We start from the raw sequence: 14,860 nt of genomic DNA, 5'->3' as shown, positions 1-14,860 counted from the left end.
TGGACAGGCCAGAGACCTCTGCTGTTCTTCCACCCATGGAACATAGGACCCGAGCGGGTGGTTCGTCCGAGCTCCAGACAGGCTCACAGTGCTGGTTTTAGTGAATTCTGGGGTTGGGGGGGGGGGGGGGGCAGTGTAGAGTAATAGAATTGGTGGAAACACACATAATTCACAACCACCAACACTGAGTTGGAGTTCACTTTAAGAGGCTGCTCTGACGTAATGACATAATTATGTAAAGTCCTTTTACCAGGCTTTGTGCTCAGTTTTTTTGGAGTTCAATAAATGAGTTGTTACGGTTTTTATTAACCATAAAACACCTCATGTCTTTTTATTTATGAAAACCTACAATAGTAAATGGGGAGGAGGGGTGGTCCGCAGGTGCAATGAGAGGTGGTGCATTCCCACTAGACTTCCCCATGCTTACAATGAAGAGACATAAAATTTCACTTAAGTCAGAGAGGATGTTGTGTTTTTTTCAAGATAACCTTGAAATTATCCCAAAAGAAATTTCCCAATCCTCTTGATAATCTCATGTCATGTAGAGTTTAAATGGGCGTGGGCATGTGGTGACTTCAACACGGCCAAAGGCCTATACAGTTTCTATGCTTACCTGAAGTCATTGATTGTAAAAATGGATGCTGAGCAATCCATTTAGGTTTTCAGACTAGACTCTTGTCACTGACTGTTTGCACACGATGTCCTTTCTTTGAATATCTGGAAGATTTCCTGAACTTCTGAAATACCAGACCATCTCTCTTCATTCAAACATTTTCCATCAGTATCTGAAAACCACAGAATCCCTCCCTCTCTTGGTCAATCACTACTCTTTGTTGCACAGCATGTCTGTAAATTCAGCAGCCACAATACATTTTCCTTTTTAATGCTGCAGGCTAGCTGTAATTTTTAAAAAACTTTGACATTTGATCTGGTCCTCTGTTGCAATACAGCAGCATTGCTTGTACACAGAAAGCAAGCAGAATGCTTTGCTTGAGTTACGTCAGACAAATGGGACATCATTGTAATCCATATTCATTTTTGCAGATTATCCAATTTAACCTCTGTGATCTCCATCCTCATTGCCAAACTTTTTGTGGTATAATTTTGTTTTTGGTAAAAGTTCTGATAGGTAGCACATTGCCTTTTTTGTACTTTACTGAAACAATGTTCTTTTCTGTTAAACACAGAAAAAGGGCTTGGATCAGAAGCTTTAGGAAGCTGTTAATAAATGTTCGATGTAACATTTTACAATAAAGACGTTTCCTTCGTGAAGTCAGCTTTTGAGGCAGACAAAATATTCTGAGAGCTCCAAGATAGCAACCCATGGATAGTTGAATCAGAGGATTAAAGATAAACCTGACATTCTTCTGTAGGTAACTTGGACATTTTAATCCCGAGCACTGTTAGTAGTCATCCTCCCTGTACAATTACACAGCACTGAGGGTCATTAAATAGGCTGTCAGGATCCGATTGTCATTGCCATTGCTTCTTTGTGCTTATTGCACGAAGAGAGCACTGAGGCTCTGTAATCTTCTGCTCAGCCCTAGGGGCAAGAACCCCTGTGCGATACATGGTCATTAGGCCTGTGGCTGAATACACCAATGGAAAAACATGGGAAGAATATGAAACATAATGAGAGGGTAATGCTGATAGACAGCAATTTGGTCCTGTGCTGCCCAGTCAGTGAACCAAGAGGTATTTTTGATCTGCTGCAGAACCTCTTCAACTCAGAGTGTGAACTAAGCAAAGTCGAGTCATGTTACACTCACAATTAAAAAGTGATTAGTAATCAAAGATCAACTTTCCAAATGTTCCGAAAGAAAATATTCCCATTCTGTGGCCCTGCCCCAATCTCTAGCTGCGAACTCCAGCTTCTTCTGTGATGGCATTGGGTTTGATGACCATGAAGTTCTAAACTCGAAAGAAGACTTTAACCCCGGTCAGCTGTAAGTAGCCACAGGTACTCTCACTAAAGGGAGGTTATTCAGTGAGAACTTGTCTTCAAAAACTAGCTCACTTCCCGGTTTATACTCCACGGTGAGTTTAGCTGTCACCGTTCGAGTGGTAGGTCCTCTCTTCCTACCAAGCAGAAAATACTTCCAGCTAACAAAGTAATTTAAAATACAGTTAAATGTGTTTTAAGAATGTTATTTTCAGTGATACACATTTAAATTCAAATAACATTCTTAAAACACATTCAAATGGAGGAGTTATCACAAACTTCCACAGCCCCCAGTGATGCTGTGATTTCAGTCTCTGAGGCCAACATGTGAGCAGCCTTCAGGAGGGTGAAGCCACGAAAAGCAACCGGCCCAGATGGGGTACCTGGCCAAGTACTAAAATCCTGGAGCTGGAGCATTGGCTGAGATTTTTTATGTCTTGCTCCTTCAGTCTGAGGTACCCACCTGCTTCAACTAAGCTCCAGTTATACCGGTGCCTAAGCAGAACGTGGTAACCCACCTCAGTGACTTTCGTACAGTAGCACTTACATCCACTGTGATGCAGCTGGACACAGACAGTTCTATTTAAAGGGGGAGGAAGTGTAATGTATGGATCTATTTCTTTTAGAGCAGTGACTCCCCTTAGCACTAGGTATTGATCTGTTGTCTGTGCATGTGTTGTCTAAGCATGCACATTTCTCTCTCCTGCTGCAATGTGGATACACCAGTGAGGATTTTATTTAATTGATCCCTCCAGACTAAGACTAATAGGCATTGGAGAAGATTTTTCCCTACTGCGGTCACTTTGCTGAACAGTTAACTGCCGGTTAACTGTCGGCTAACTATTACTTGGATTGCACTACCTGTATGTATAATCTATATTTTCATTTATATTTATCATTATTATTGTTATGAGCAGAGAGACAACATCTGCCGGAAGTAAATTCCTTGTATGTGCATAGGTACTTGGCGATTAAAGTCTGATTCTGATTCTGATTCTGATATGTAGTTGTGCACAGACACGACAATAACAACAACCTCTTTTACAATGTCAGCAAGACCAAGGAGCTGATTATTGACTTCAGGTGGAGGAAACCAGAGGTCCTCATCGCAGGATCAAAGGTAAAGAGGGTCAGCAACTTTAAATTAGTCAATTTTATAATTTCAGAGGACCTGTCCTGGGCCCAGCACGTAAGTGCAATTATGAAGAAGGCACAGCAGTGCCTCTACTTCCTAAGGTGATTGCAGTGATTCAGCATAACATCTAAAACCTTGACAAACTTCTAGAGATGTGTGGTGGAGATTATATTGACTGGCTGCATCAGAGCCTGGTATAGAAACACCAATGCTCTTCAATAGAAAATCCTACAAGAAGTTGTGGACTGGACACGGTCCAGTCCATCACGGGGAAAGCTCCCCCCACCACTGGGTACATCAACATGAAAAGTTGTCACAGGAAAGCAACATCCGTTATCCGTGATTTACAGTTTGGAGATCGTTTGGGTGATCCAGCACTTTGCTGGCTCTGAGAAGGTTCCAGGAAGCGAGGGCATTCTCAGACTGCCTTGATGTGAAGAAACTTTGAGAAGGGGCAAGAGCCAAAGTTCAACACTTATTTTGCCATTTAAAGCTTCTATTAATCAGCAATTAAAGCCTCAAGGAAGACTGAGACATTGAGATGAACGCAGAAGGCGAGCAAGAGTCTCAGTGCACACTGCCTGCCTTTTGATCACTGCCAGAGAAGGAGTCAGTGAGCGGCCTGTTGCTGTGTGGCTCGCTGTGGCAGGTGGGCAGGCCTCTCTGCCTCGTGTGGTGTCCCTCTCTGCTGATGAATGTCGGTGATATTGAAGTATGGTATCGTGGCTCTGCACTTATGGACTGTGGAATTTTTTCAGACTTATGGTTTTTATATTAACTTTTTTTTTAATCGCCCATTCCTTCTCCATTTTTGTTGTGTTTGGGAGTTGTTCTATTAGTTTTTCATATGGGGAAGCGGTTTTTTTGGAGGCCGATGTTTATGTTTGATTTTGAGTGTGGGAGGGGGCTTTTGGGTGGGTTGATGATGGGGATGCCATTCTTTTTTATATGGGGGGGTATGTTTGACGTTTCTCTCTGAACAACTTTCATGTTCTTTCTTTGTTTCATGGCCATCTGGAGAAGACAAATTTCAGAGTTGTATAGGGTTAATAAATGAACATTTGAACCATTGAAACTTTTGTCCCTTTTAGCATCACACCTTTTATTCTAACCTCACAATATACCCAATTTATCTTGTACTTCATCTATATAATTGAGATTATTTAGGCTTCAGGGAAAATTATGAAGTATGTAAAACTAAAACTTCAGAACACTGAAATGTTAGCAGTTCAAAAGTGATCATCCCCCTTTGCTCAGTACACAGTTGACCCACCTCTCTCAGCTATAACAACCAGTAGTCTTTTTGGAAAAGTCTCTATTAGCTTTGCATCAAAATGACAGAAAGATTTGCTCGTTCCTCTTTGCAAAATTGATCAAGCTGTGCCAGGTTAATTAGGGAGTAGCGGTCGGTATCAGTCTTGAAGTGTTACCAGAGGCATTCGATGTGGTTAAGGTCAGGACCCTGACTAGGCCACTCAAGGACATCAGTTTTCTTCATTTGAAGCCACTCTCTGGTTGCTCTCGCAGTGTGATTTGGGTTGCTGTCCTGCTGAAAGACAAACCTGCCAGAAGCTAGCAGGTTTTCTATCCAGGAACTCTCTGTATTTAGCTGCATTCATCTTCCCATTGATCATGACCAGATTTCCAGTCCTTGCTGTTGAAAAGCATCCCCATAGCACGATGCTACCTCCACCATACTTTACAGTAGGGATGGTGTTACCTGGCTGATGTGCAGTATTAGATTTACACCACACAGATCATTTAGTGTTGAGGCAAAAAAGTTCCACCTTAGATCATCCAACCAGAAGACCTTCTTCCTCATCTTTACAGTATGTTCTAAGTGATACTTTGCCAAGTCTTTACAGGCAAGGATTTATTCCTTGCTACTCTTCCCTAAATACCCTTTTTGTGCAGGTCTTCAGAGACAGTGGAGCCATGACCTTCATCTCCAGTTGCAGCCACTGACTTCTGCAGCTCCCTCAGAGTGACTGTGGACGTCACAGTAGCCTCTCTTACGAGTGCCATTCTTCTCTGGCGACTAAGTTTGGAGGGGCAGTCTGACCTAGGCAGTGCAGTTGTGATTTCATATTTTTTCCATTTTTACTCGATGGACTGCACTGAGCTCCAAGATATGTTCAGCACCTTTCAGACGGTCTTGTACACTTTGCCAAATTCGTGCATCTCTATTATCATTTCTTGAATGCTCTTTTGTCTTCATTTTGGTTTGGACTGTTGAAAACCTACCATTCTGTTGGACCTTACAGAGAGATTCTCCAATTTTCTATGTCAACAAATTAAGTGAGTTGGCAAGGTACTGTACAGTATTGCACCTGAAGGAAGTTAACATAGTAATTACAAAAGGGATAAATACTTTTTCAGCATCACAATTTTGGTTTTTAATTTTTACTGCACCATTCACAAGTTTTGGAATTTTTAATTTGATTTGTCATGATCCACAATGTTTTATAGGTAAGCTCAAAAAAATTCTACTTCAACATATTTTAAATTTAGTAAATAATTCAGTAAAATGTGAAAATAGTGTTGGAGCTATTTTTTCAAGGCACTGGATCCTGAATACATTCCATTAACTGTTCCTATGGGCTAGTTTTCCAGCTCAATTTGTTCCTGCTGTTGTCATGGTCCGGTCCATGAAACCCATGTTCCGGTTCACGGTCCGGTCCGTGGATTCCGGACTCCGGGTCTTCTGGCTGTCTCTTGTTTCAGTTGGGCTTAATCACAGGCACCTGATTCTCATACTGGGGCTGTAATATGTGGCCCTGGGTTCGAGTGTGTGTGCTGGTTTGTCTGGTTAGTATCCTATCCTTACCTCTGTGGGGAAATCAGGCTGTCTTTGCTGTTACTCTGAGGCTGGACTGTTCCCTTCCCTTCCCTTCCACTTCTTTCTGTACCCCTTGCCTGGAGCCTCGCCTGTGTCCTTGCCTATTCTTGTCATCAAGTTCTACTGCTGGAGCAAGACTGGAGCCTTGCTGTGTCTAGATAAGGAAGTGTCTTGTTGTTTGGAACTGTCTCTCTGTGTCCTCACCTTTGCTAGGTAGGTCCAGCTGTTTGTTGCTACCTTGTGTTGGGAACTGTCTTGTTGTGCTCAGCTTTCTGTATATGAGTCGTGGCCGTGTCCTGTTCCCAAGGAGGGGTCCCGACTCTGTGCTCTGTGTATGAGTCCTGGCCCTATGTCCTGTTCCCAAGGAGGGGTCCCGACTCTGTGCTCTGTGTATGAGTCCTGGCCCTATGTCCTGTTCCCAAGGAGGGGTCCCGACTCTGTGCTCTGTATATGAGTCCTGGCCCTGTGTCCTGTTCCCAAGGAGGGGTCCCGACTCTGTGCTCTATATATGAGTCCTGGCCCTGTGTCCTGTTCCCAAGGAGGGGTCCCGACTCTGTGCTCTGTATATGAGTCCTGGCCCTGTGTCCTGTTCCCAAGGAGGGGTCCCGGCTCTGTGTTCCGCGTTCCCGTCTCCCGAGACCAAGGCTCTGTGTTCCGCGTTCCCGTCTCCCGAGACCAAGGCTCTGTGTTCCGCATTCCCGTCTCCCGAGACCAAGGCTCTGTGTTCCAAGTTCCTGTCTCCCAAGACCAAGGCTCTGTGTTCCATTCTCCCAAGTCTGAGCTTCATGTTCTGCGTCCTGCCCCCACATCTTGTCCTCACCTAGATCCGGAGTCCAAGCCCAAGTCAAGACCCAGGTTCTGGGTCCCTGTCCAGTCTCTGGCTCGGATTTCTTGTCCAGGTTCCAAGTTCCGAGTTCCTCGTCCAGGGCCCGCTTCCCTAGTCTAGTCCTAGCCCAGTCCCTGTATCCTAGTCTCATCCAGGGCCTGTGTCAATGTCCAGCGTCATTTCTTCCCCACTCCCCTTGCTTTCTTGACACACCTAGTCCTTTCCTTGGTGCTTCAGTGTCTGTGTCTTGTATTTGGGTCCACTCTCAACGCCCACCTTATGACACCTATATAATAATTAGTTCCCTATGATGATCACATTTGATATGTTACAAGCTATTGTTATTTCTCAATTAAGACACTTTACATTGGTGTAGCAACGGTTAAGAAACCAGAAAACCATTCATTCATATTTACATCAGAACAAAAGATGTCACTGGAGGAGAGCATCATGTGGACCCCGAACCCGCTCTGCTCTCAATAACATCATGGCTGACTTGATGCCTCAAGCTCATCTTCCCACATAATCATCGCATCCTCTGGTTCCCTCCATGTTACAAACTATTACACACAACCATGAAGACAATCAGTGGCAAAACGTCAATAACTCCATGCAGAATGGTTCTATGTGCTGTTCCTCTGAGCCTCATTCATTTCTTATCATTTGTGGAAATTTGGGCTCAGGACAAATGTAGAAGGGGTGTGTGTGTGTGGTGGTATTTTTATCTGTTTTGGCAGATGTGAGCATCACCGGAAAAGCCAATCTTTATTCCCACCTCAATTTACCTTGAACAGAATGACTGCGATTGTTTAGTAACTTCAGAGTCAACAGCATTGGAATGGGTGTGGAGTTCCAAAAAGGCCACTTCAGGTAAAGACAGCATATTTCCTCCCCCTGTAACATAGTTGTGAACCAAATGAATATTTAAAACAATCTAGAGGTTTAGTAGTCATTATTACTAAAAGCAGCTGGTCTTTTAAAAAAGAGTAATTATAACATTCATGGTGGGCTGTGAACTCAGGTTTCCAAAAGATGAATGCAGAGTATTGATATTAACATAGGCTTCAGTTCACTGTTGACTGCAATTTCTGAGCCAATACATGTGAAGCACAATGTATACACTACCAGGCATGATCTTCGGAACACATATTCTCAGGGAGTCCACAGCACACCGTGATGAAGCTTAAAAAGGGTTAAATATAACCCAGTTTAATTTTGCTAATAGTTTTATGCGTAGAATATTTGAGATTTCGAGCATTTACCATCCACAGTAGTGAGCCTGTCAATTTAAGGCAAGTTCATGGGTGATTGCAGCAGGAAATGACAGCATCAGAAGCCTACAACAGAACATTGAGTTATCAGCTTCTCTCATGAAAACCCAGTTATGTAGATTCCCTTTGGGCATACAATCGTCATACAACCACTGTCCTGTTCTGCACTGCTTTGAAGTAGCATTTGCCATGAACTATTTTCCACACCATTCTAAACATTTGTTAGAATGAGGAACTTTGATCTTTGTCTGTGATAAAACAAGAAATTCTAGATGATCTGACCTTTTGCTTTGAGATTTACTGGAAAAGACATGCACTAGAGAAAACCTCACATTGTACTTATTTGACATAACGGCAGGGTCATTAATGCTCAACCTTTCCCCCTTCACACAATAACAGCACCATTATTTTACAGTAAGCTAGTGCTCATGTGTGATACTTCCCCCATGATCTTTACCCTTGATCTACATTAAACACCATCTGCTCTGTTACCAAGAGGCTTGCTATGTGGCTGTTAAACAATTAGTAAAATCTCCATGATAAACATGGAATAGCCAACAGGAAATGGTGCATTCACAAATCCATTCACTCTGAATTTCTTTTCTAGAAAATGCCCATAATTCTATTCACATAGTCAAGGACTATAGGCACTTATCATCAAAGTTCTAAGTAAATTTGCTACCATAATACATGTATGTCACCATATATAAACCAGGTTAGATATATATATATCTAACTGTTCCTGAACCTGGTTTTGTGGGACCTGAGGCTGGTGTACCTCCTTCCTGATGACAACAGTGACAAAAGAGCATGGCTGGGATGGTGGGGGTCACTGATGATGGATGCTGCTTTCCTGTGACAGCACTCCTTGTAGATGTGCTCAATGGTGGGGAGGGCTTTACCTGTGATGGACAGGGTTGTATCCACTACGTTTTGTAGACTAGACCACCTACCGGTAAAGCCGTCTTCTTGTCAACTTTGTACATATTTTAATCATCCAGTTTTGAAGACAAAAGCTTCCCTTGAAACGCAGAGGTAACATAGAGACAACATACTTTAGGAGCAGTGAAGTGATGCACTAAGCTACACATGACTGTAACAGGAACTCTGATTGAACTGCTGATGTCATTCAGTAAAAGCTGCAATGGAAACTCAGTCTACGATCATTGTTCCAGGTACTGGTTTTCAGAGGAACTACAATCTTGCCTCTAACAAACTGCCAGACTGTTGAAGCAACATTCCGGGGAATTAAAGTGGATTCATGCACATGAACCTCTCTGTTTGCCAGCATGTATGATCTGCCATTCGGAGTAATTGCTGTAGTCTGTCAGACAGTCAGTCACACATAACAAGAGGGAGCCGATTGAGGCCCAGTTGAGGACTGCTGATGACCATCCTGAAATTCCATTTACAATCTTTAGTATTGAATGCCAGAATCTTTCACCAGTATATTGATTTTAGAATGCTTTGAAACATGGCAAATCTGCGTCCAAAGAGGTAGGGTTTATTTGGAGAACAGCACACAAATTACATACGTAAGCATTTGCTGCAAACTGAGTAACAGAAATCATGACATTATTTGTGAATTAGACACGCCATTAGGCTCTGCCATCCAAGAGCATCACAATATACAGTACACGGACGTATAGAATCTACCCACATTCCCCCTCACCTAGTCTCATCTATCAATTGCCCGCACTACTCCTTCTCCTCCCCACCTCCTTATTCTGGCATCTGCCCGCTTCCTTTCCAGCCCTGATGAAGGGTCTTGGCCCAAAGCATTGACAGTTTATTCCCCTCCATAGATGCTGCCTGACTTGCTGAGCTTTTCCAACATATTGTGTTTGTCGCTCAAGATTTCCAGCATCTACAGAATCTCTTGCGTTTATGATCTGCTAGATATCTTCTGCTTAAAACCAGTGTGTGCCATGCTTAAAGATACATTACGCACTCTATCCCTCTGTCTTAAAGAAAGCTACCACCCCAGTCAAAATCTGATGAACAACAAGAACTAGCAAACAGTTTTCGGAGTCTCCCTGTTAGTTTCACAGAATTTGACATTGAATCAGATTTTGGACTGTTTGCTTCTGTCAGCATTTGCTTCTAGATTGAAACTCAGGGAAAATGGTGTTTCTTTGACAAACCTGTTTGGACTTGGTACATCATTTAGACTAGATTCAATATGGAATCAACTTGGAATTGTAATTGGAATAGGTTTATTATTGTTACATATACTGAGACACGGGTCAAAGTTTGACTTGTATACAGATCAAATCATGACACAGACAGTTCTTTGATGTAAAACAATAACAGAATACAAGAAAGAAATGTAACATCTGCAGCAAAAATGCAGTGCAGGAAAACCATAAGCTGCAAGATAGCAGTGAGACAGATTGAGCGATGAAGAGTCTATCTTATTGCACTAGCGAACTTCACAATCATGGGGTTTATCAACCTGACTGGATACATCATTTGATCTGTATGAACGGTTCAGATCCTGCCACCAATTTCAACCAAATATTTCTTGGTTCCACAAACTTGTGCTGAGATCCTATCACCCACTTGTGTAAAGTTGATTTGCTAGATGGGTAACAACACAAACACAGTTCTTAACTGAAACGATAGTTTTCTTTCATGCCAATTTCCATAAATTTTGTTGAACATGGCTCAAGCATATTTTCAGTCCTTTCTTCATCAAGAGTCCTGTAACTATGTACCTCATGGTAGTGTGCAGGTGTGGTCTTCTGAAACAGGCTGTGGTGTTCTGTGCTGAAACACTTTCAGCTTCAGAGTTACTCTGACACACTAATCATGCGCTCTATTTGAAACTCCATACTATGAAGGAATGAGAGTGGGTTTAATACTCTAATAAAGTATGTCTGTAGCGATACTTAAAACTGAGGCACACTGTTGGAAATTAACTCTTTGGGTAGACCACGAATGCACATAACCACATGAGCTGACTTGCTTAGCCGTGTGCTTTGCTTTGGTTTCATTTCAATGTTTCTCAATCCTTTCTCTTTCTCTTCTCTGTCCTCTTCCTGCTCCAGAGTTGATGGAAATGGTGTCCAGCATACCAGAGCCTATGAAGACTCTTTAGATCTAGATTTGCTTACTGCAAGAGTTCTCCAGAATGGTCCAATCAACAGAAGCATTATCCGAGTGTATGAGTGCCTCATTATTAGGTTTCAATTTGCATCAGTGTTTCTATTGTCCACACATTTTCTTTGAATTAGTTACGTACACATTTCTCTGGAGATGAGAAATGTTTTACAATTATCAACTTTTGGTTTGCTATGGGGTCTCAAATATAGTCGCAGTAGACAAATGCAGAATGGGTATATCAGAAGGGCTCTTTAGAGACTAGCCATTGTGCAGCAGATGCCTAAACATAGCAATATTCAGAGAATAAAACCTGTTGTGTCTGCAGCTCAAATTACAATTCACAAATGGTGGCTTTTACAGTAAAATAAATTTGATTATTATCACCCACCATCATTGGCACCTCCTCAGAAATCCATCTGCACCTGGCTGCCTATTGCCAAAGAAAAGGAAATGAATTGCACTTGTTTTCAGCAGGTAACACATGCAACCTCCCAAACAAAAGTGGAATGAAGTGCAGCTATATAGGACACTGGTCAGACCCCACTTGGAGTACTGTGCTCAGTTCTGATCACGTCACTACAGGAAGGATGTGGAAGCCATAGAAAGGGTGCAGAGGAGATTTACAAGGATGTTGCCTAGATTGGGGAGCATGCCTTCTGAGAATAGGTTGAGTGAACTTGGCCTTTTCTCCTTGGAGCGTTGGAGGATGAGAGATGACGTGATAGAGGTGTATAAGATGATGAGCGGCATTGATCATGTGGGGAGTAGGTACAGAGGAGATGTTGGGGGTAAGTTTTTTTTTACTCAGAGTGGTGTGTGTGTGGACTAGGCTGCCGGCAATGGTGGTGGAGGCGGATACGATAGAGTCTTCTAAGAGACTTTTGGATAGGTATATGGAGCTTAGAAAAATAGAGGGCGATGGGTAAGCCTAGTAATTTCTAAGGTAGGGAGATGTTCGGCACAGCTTTGTGGGCCAAAGGACCTGTATTGTGCTGTAGGTTTTCTGTTTCTATGCACTGTGCCCTGGGAAATATTGCAGATCTGCCCTGTTCCATAAGAACGTAAGAAATAGGATCAGGAGGAGGCCATCCGGCCCATCAGCCTGTTCCACCATTCAATAAGATCATGGCTGATCTGTCTGTAAACTCAGCTCCATCTACCTGCCTTTTCCCTATAACCCTTAATTCCCTTACTATGTAAAAACCTATCTAACTGTTTCTTAAAGAGCAAACTCGAGGAAATCTGCAGATGCTGAAAATTCAAACAACACACACAAAATGCTGGTGGAACACAGCAGGCCAGGCAGCATCTACTAGTCCTGACGAAGGGTCTCAGCCCGAAACGTTGACAGTGCTTCTCCCTATAGATGCTGCCTGGCCTGCTGTGTTCCACCAGCATTTTGTGTGTGTTGTTTCTTAAATACATTTAGTGAAGAAGCCGCAACTGCTTCTCTGGGCAGAGAATTATACAGATTCACCACTCTTTGGGGGGCTGGGGAAACAGTTTCTCCTCATCTCCTTCCCAAATCTTCTCCCCTGAATCTTGGAGCAATGTCCCCTAGTTCTAGTCTCACCTACCAATGGAAACAAATTTTCCACTTCTAGCTTATCTATGCCTTTCAAGATTTTTTTATGTTCCAGTTTTGCAAGATCTGTCACTTAAATGTGTTGTGTTTAATTATGCTGGCAATGCAAGTCTGGCCTCTTCTCCATGCATCCAGTCACAGACAGTGCTGTTAGGACTTCTGAGCTGAAGTAGGCTTGTCCCAGGCATTGTGCTTCATTGAGATGACCCAGGAGAACTACCAGATGGAGCCTCCAGTTAAGGCCACTTCTTTCCCTACCTCTGCACCATCTTCCAGCAAGTGACCTTGTTCATCATCTCTTCTTCTTCCTCTCCATTCCCTCTCCTTATCATATTAGACTCCAGGGAGAATGGTGACCAAAAAAGCAAGATTTTTCTGTGGACATGAACTGAAGACTCACGCTCTTTCTGTCGTATCAGGTGACTTCAGAAACAGCAACATGGCTAGAAATGACAAATGATTAAATCAAATATTTTTCTCTACAAAAAAGCAAAAGCTGACATTGTCTATAAGTGAAATTGGAAGGTTTCTGCAAATAGATTTCTGGTCCAGTTAAATTTAAAGGTTAGGTGAATTAATGAATTTGGCAGCACCAGCTTCAAAACAGTATGGCAATGTAATTAGTACCAACTCCCCATTCCTCTGGAATATGTGGGCATCACATACACAAAATCACCAGTGATCATCGTAGAACCAAATTTTGTGACCAACATGTATTTAACTCTTATGGATCTGATAAAAGATCATGGGTTCATTATCTAATCACAGATCTGCTGACTATTTCCTTCTTTTCACATCCTTACTGCTTTATGATGGAATGTACAGCAAAAACATCCTGTATAAATTCAAATTGCTTTTATTTATTTCTGTTAACTTACAGACATTTATTTCTGCTTTGTGTTTCAGCAGCCTGAACTGTACCCCATTTCCAGTCAGGGCACTGTTCAGTGTCGACATGATCTCTGGTTTATTCCCATCTCACACTAGACATTGTGGGAAAGGAATCAACTTCCACTTTGTCGGGTTGTAATATGTTTTGTACAATTATCACTTCAAAGTTTATTTTAGATTTAAATGATATCCATTGACCCTAATTTTGCGATCAACAATAACGATAGGAACACACCCCGATCTCAAAGAAAGCTGCCATAATAACAGGGTTGGTCTTCTTGCACCGTTCTGCCTCCGTGCATTTCCCTTAATTCTCATGGTCATCTGCCAAACCCCAGGGCAAAAGAACCACCAGAGAAGTAAATATTTCCACGGTGTGTCAGCAGAGAGATATTCCTTGTGCACTCTCATTCAGAGGACAATAGAGAATAGTACGGGCTGAAATCAGTGCTGCCCTCCAGTGTTCATTCAGCAGAAGACAAACGTATTATGTTCAAATGCAAATTGCTGCAACATTCCTAGACTCGGGGACTTGATCGTACTGTGTTTTGTACCTCGGCCCCGGAGTAACGCTGTTTCATTTGTCTGTATTCATAGGTATTCACGTATGGTTGAATGACAATTGAACTTGAATGGCCAAAAGAAGACCCAGAAATGACAGGCAGCCAAGTGGAACAACCCACCAATTAAAATGCATTAGAGGTGAGCCCTTCAAATGACATTCCTAAAGGGCCTTGCTAAGTATAGTTTCATTAATATACTCCATGGGTTTATCATATAATGAATAAGTTTCACAGGTAGATCTATTTCATGGAAAAACTAACAACACAGCTTTCATAGAAGGGTGAGCTTTATCTACAGCTAATCATGAACACAAGAGAATCAGCAGAAGCTGGAAATCCAGAGTAACAAACACAAACACTGGAGGAACTCAGCAGGTCAGGAAGCATCTTTGGAGGGGAATAAAGTGCTGATGTTTCTGGCCAAAACTCTTCACGAGTCCTGTTGAAGGGTCTCAGCATGAAACATCCGATCCTTTATTCCTCTCCATAGATACTGCCTGACCTGCTGAGCCCTCCAGCATTGTGTGTGTGTGTTTCTCTATAGCTACAAAGCATCCCTATCATATTTTTGACAAAAAAACTCCCAACATTAAATTTACATATTACCTGCTGAATGTGATCCTTAGTTTCCCATTTTGCTGCTGAAAAGATATAATTATCCATTTTACTTACCAATCTATTAGATTATGTGCATGGTTCTATA

This window comes from Hemitrygon akajei, chromosome 4 (assembly GCF_048418815.1).
Source record: "Hemitrygon akajei chromosome 4, sHemAka1.3, whole genome shotgun sequence".
NCBI lineage: Eukaryota > Metazoa > Chordata > Chondrichthyes > Myliobatiformes > Dasyatidae > Hemitrygon > Hemitrygon akajei.
Note: the sequence above shows the minus strand (reverse complement) of the source record.